Here is a 5,750-nt window from a genome sequence, read left to right on the forward strand (position 1 = left end):
AGTTTTCACATTTGTGTCTTTAGCCCCAGCCTCTTTCCAGAGGGCCAGACTTCAAAGTTGATCCGCCTACTGGACACCTCCCCTTGAATCTGCTACAGGTACATCAAACAACATGTCTGAAACTCCAACTCAACTCTCCATCTTTCCTCCTTCTCCAGCAATTCCCACCAACAACTCTAAATCCCAAGAGGAGAAACCTATTCTTTCTCCTCTTCTCTCCATCTTGATAGCACCGTCATCTACCCAGATCCCCAAACAGTTAATCAACCTCCGAGTCTTACACGTCCTAACTCCTTACTCTCTAATCTATCTCCTTGCCCATTATTTTTGCCTCTTTGTTCAGGCCTCCTTATCTTTTGCCTAGATTTCTGCAACCCCTCCTAACCAGTCTTCCAGTCTCTAATCTTATTTTCCTCCAATCCAGTTATCACAGTGCTGACAGGTTTTTAAAACTGAAGTCTTACACCCCTGCCAAACTTAATCCTCATAACCTTGAGAAAAAAAAAAAAACTAAACTCTGTAGCCTGGCAAACAAAGTCCTTTGAGATCCCCACATCTTTCTTTCCCGCCTTAGATTTTGTCACTCTTTAACTCATATGTACCTTTTTTTTTTTCCGGTACGCGGGCTTCTCACTGTTGTGGCCTCTCCCGTTGAGGAGCATAGGCTCCGGACGCACAGGCCCAGTGGCCATGGCTTGTGGGCCCAGCCGCTCCGTGGCATGTGGGATCTTCCCGGACCGGGGCATGAACCCGTGTCCCCTGCATCAGCAGGCGGACTCTCAACCACTGCGCCACCAGGGAAGCCCTCATATCTACCTTTTGAACCACGCCAGTAATTGCATTTCCCTGAACATAACATGCTTTGTCACTCCTTTCCTTACGCTGCTCCTTCTGTGGACTCCCTGCCCCTCGTCTGACTTCTCCTTATCTTTCAGTAACTTTTACTTATCTTCATTCAGTAAGGGTTTCTCTGGGAAGACTTCAGCCACAACCCATCCCTGGTTAGGAACTCCCTCCTGTGTCTGCCCAAAGTGTCGCTCACTACCCTGGATTCGAATCATCTGTTTACTTTCCTTCCCCACTAGACTCAGCTCTTGTAAGGTGGGGACCGAGTCTTTGGTTTTTGTAATCGCAGTATCAGGCAAAGAGCCTGGCATATAGTATGTGTTTAATAAATGTTGAAAGAATCAGTGAACTTCAGTAGTCATCACAATCAACACGTTGCTGAAGAAAGCTAAGTGTAATTTAGGAGCTGTTTGGTTCTCCATTTACTTGTAATTTGAAGAAAGAATGGAAGTAAATTCATCAGTGCCTCAATAAGTTTGGCAATAAAAAGAGAAGCTTCATTATCTGGTTTTTATTCTGGCCCTCATCTTACACTATTTTAGTCTTTGTTAAATATCTTATACTCTTTTATCCTTTATTAAATATAGAAGAATTTTCTTTTAATAAGATAAATCACCCAGAATGCTCTTTATGTATTGATAAATTGAGTAAACCCTCTCTTCCCCTTTCTTCATGTTTTCTACTCTCAAAATTTAGGTTTTTCAATATAGTTCCAGGGATATATGAGAATGCCCCCATAGCAAGTGTGGATGAAAAATGTCTCATGCCATATCAGTAAACAAAGGATGCTGCGACCATCAAGCCCTCAGCCACTGCAGCTGCCCCCTAAAACTGCACCCAGAGGGAACTCAGGATGAAGAAAAGCAGGATACTGACCTTAGATAGCTAAGGTGCATATCAAAGGAATGTTTTCAATGAGCCAAGACTCTTGCGTCTTCCCACACGTAGAAAAGTGCTAAATTCATTCACTTGAGATGTCTGGTTTTTCTTTAATTAACAGTAATCATCAGCTGTCCCAACCACCAGGTTTTGTTTTTGTTTTCAAAACTCCTATATATCTGGCTCCTCCCTTTGGCCCTTTAGAGCAGTCCCGAGCCCTCAGCGAGTCGGCCGAATAAAACATAATTCTCAGCTTTTAGGTTGTGCACTTTTTTTGCAGTCAGTACAAGTAAAATTCATTAATATTAATTAATTAAAAAATATATATACCTTTCCAGAAGCCATCACCCTTGATTTTTTCCCTCCCTCACTCCATGTAGCTCATCAGGTCATTAAATTTTGTTTGCACAGTTCCTAAATCTCTTCAGTCTTTCTGCTTCTCTCCAGACTCCTGCTGTTTCCCTGATTCATCTGCAGATGCCAAAGACCTCTTATCTGAAATCCCATTTTCCATTATCTTTACAAAGGAGATCTGAGCCTGTCACTCCCTTGGATAAACTCCGGACTTGAGGTAAACTCTAACCTGCTGGCCTTTTCTGTCTTATCTCTCCTCACACTGAGAGGACATCCTGAACTACTTTCTGTCCCTCAGAAATGCCCTGCTTTCTTTCACTTTGAGGCCTTTTCACTTGTCCTTCCATTTCTCCCCTACTTCCTAGCTTTGCTAACTCCAAAGCTAAGACCTGAATGACTGGGTGTCATCTTCTTTAGCAACAGCTCACAAGTTTGGATTGGCTGTCCTTCCCCCTTCCTGCATATCCTCATAACCCCTCTACTTGCCTGTCTGGCTTCTCCACTAGACTGTAAGCTCAGTGGAGACAGGGGCACAACTGTTTCATTGGTGTACTCCCAATCCCTAGCATTTTGCCTGACACTTCATACTCACGCAGCATGCGTTTTGAATGAATGAATAAATGGTTGAGTATAAATCTATCAGCACTATCAGAAAATAAAGCTCAAGCGAATTCATTAGTATATTGTGAATTACTGGTAGGTATGTCCAAGCTTTATTGGATAAATTGCTAATATGTGGTATTGCTTTTTGCACCCTCCCACTCCTCCAGGCGCATACCCAGCAGATATCCTTATCCATAGTGTGTGTCAGCCTCTATCCCCCAGGCACCTTTTAGAGATTTAACTCCCAACATCACTTAGTGTGTTTTCAAGTCTTTGGAGAAAACTCATAGTAAGTTCATAAAAACTTAAGGAGTTACAGCACTGCTTCTTAGCCTCACATTCCTCACTTGTAAAAGAATTGTGGAAATCAGTGTAAAAGTGCTTTTTAAACAGCCATACATCATATAAATGTAATTCAGAGAAAACTTGAAATAAGTGTTTCTGGTAAATAACCATGAATGCTGAAGAAGTCTACCTTATTGGTGATTTTGACAGTTTGGTCTAGTTATTTCCTTTTCTATTTTATTGCAACAGACATCAGTTAAAGATGTCTTCATAGATAGGGGGGCAGAGTCATTACATTTTGCATTGCCGTCCCATTTTTTAACTGGACTTGAGGACTAAAATTGAACTGAGATATGGTCAAGATAACGTAAGTGCAAATTCCCCCAATTTATAGCTCTGCATGTTGAGTTGCCTACTTCCAAAGTATTTGAAGCACCTTTAATGGAGACACAGATCTTGGTTAAAATCAGGATAGTCAAATCAAAATAGGGATAAAAGAATAAGCCATATTCTGAAGTCATGGCAGTAATTGTAATTTTAAAAAAGAATAGTTGCTACAATTGACTATTAAATTTAGCTCCAAGCTTCCTGGGAATTAAGATAAAGCCTGAATATGATGAGTTAGCTCTCAAGCTGAGCATATGCATTTGTCAGGAGAAACAAAACTTTTTTCTAGCCCTGAACTCAAACAGTAAATTAGAGATATTGAATAATGATAATGAAATAGTTTATGAAACATGCAAGAAAAAATGTAGATGGCCATTTTGCTACCCAAAAAATGGGGTTCACCTCTTGGTGGGTGTCGAGCCAAAAGACACAACCAAGCCAAAGATCAGGAGAAGGAAGGATTTATTGCTTGCAGCAAGTAAGGAGCAACACTGGGGATCTTTCCCAAAGCAGTGTCTCCCCAAACAGCAAAACTGGGGAAGTTTTAAGCTAAGGGTACATGCATATTTATGTAGGCGCTTGAGCAGAGGAGAATTCAGCATAGAATTGAGGCAAAGGTCGACAGAGTCCAAGCTTTAGTTGATTGAAGTCACAAGGGTCAGAAAAGGTCAACATCATCACCCCTTAGGTTCCAGTTGATCTGGTGGTTGAGGCTTCAGGTTAATCTTTACCATTGAAACAGAGCTGGGAGTCTTTACTACTGATATATTATCTTTGCTATTGTTATTTCTCTTGCCCAATAACAGTCCTACATTCTTTGGTTCCCTTAAGACTATTAATTACTAAGGCCTGTTCAAGGATAAGCATTGTGTCTAGGCTTAGATGACAAAATAGCTTAGGCCAAAAACAGATTTTCTTATGTCAATGAAGCCATGCCTGGTTCTCTTTCTCTGGAGACTCCCTATCCTATCTGCTTACAATTTCTTGTATTAAAAAAGCTTAATTTACACCAAGGATGTGAGTAGGATATGCCTCTGTGATGGCATTTCTGCATGGAGCTGAAGTAATGTAATTGTATTTGACAAATTTGGTTCAGGTAGAACCAAAAGAGTCTAATGGTGAGTCACTCTATCAATTTCAACTGTTGTCTCAACCTGAGTTTTAATAGGTGCTGGACAAGACATCTCAAAATGAAGAAAAATTCTGTGGAGTAATAGGAAAATATATATGTCTGTTTTAAATGGACAAAGGTGACATTCTACCATAAAAATTAAATACTTATATTATTTGAAGGCCCATTTTTCAGAGGTGAGCTGCAAAAACATCTTCAGTCAAGTCCCAACTTTTGTCTTTTCAGTGTTGATTTCCAAGAGCTTTATTCACGACAGGCATTAAAGAATAAATAGGAATGGCTAACACTTACATAGCACTTACTGTGCAGGCACAATCCTCAAAATAACCCATGACGTATTATTATCCCCATTAGACATGGAGATAAATCTTAGATGTGAATGATTACGGAAATTAACCTTCTGGTTTTAACTTGTCAACCTTTCAGAAATTGTTTAATTAATGTAAAATAGCAAGTGTTTGTAAGTTCCACTTTTAAAATTATTTCATTCATTGAACAGATATTTAGTTCAGCACCTTCTTGCTGCTGCAAAAACAACAAAGAACAAAACAAAGACACTGCCCTCCAGAAGTTTACATTTTAATGGGGGAGACAAATGAGCAAGTAAAAACTGAGCAGGGAGATGTGACTGTTATTACAGGGTGATCAAAGAATGCCTTCAAAAACAACTTTTTTAAGACTTGGCGGGAGTGGGGTACAAATAAAACCAGCTCGCCAAAACAACCCCGAGGTGGACAGCTTCTACTGTGAGTTATCGCCTGGGTCACTGCTCTCCCGGCTAGGGTTTTGTACATAGTTTCACGAAGTTTCCGCAACTATACAAATGGCATAATGTGCTTCAAAAAAAGGCTCCTTTGTTTAGAAATGGAATCCTGCCTATGTCCTGCGCAGAGTTTTTCGTTAGCTGATCTGGACTCTTACCCAGTTCTGGCTCTAAAGCGGGTTGGGGACCTCCCCTTCTCTTAGCCACCTCGTGGGCGGTGTCTTGGCCTGATGGATGCGTACCAGTGGTGGTGTCGGGGGGCGGCGCCAAAGCTCCTACCCTAAAGTCTTCAGCTACCGCCGCCTCTGCATCAGAAGCTGCTAAGTCTCCCGGGCTGAAAGCCCGGAGGTAAGCCCCGCCCCCGCCTCCTCCGGCCCCCGCCTCCTCCCCCGCGCCGCGCCGCGCCCTTCCCCCGCCTCCTCCGCCGCGCCCCGCCTCCTCCGCCGCGCCCCGCCTCCAGCCCCTCGGCCTGCCCCGCCCTCGACGCGCGCTCTTCTCCGT

This window comes from Grampus griseus (genome assembly GCF_964374135.1).
Source record: "Grampus griseus genome assembly, chromosome: 2".
In the NCBI taxonomy this organism is placed as follows: domain Eukaryota; kingdom Metazoa; phylum Chordata; class Mammalia; order Artiodactyla; family Delphinidae; genus Grampus; species Grampus griseus.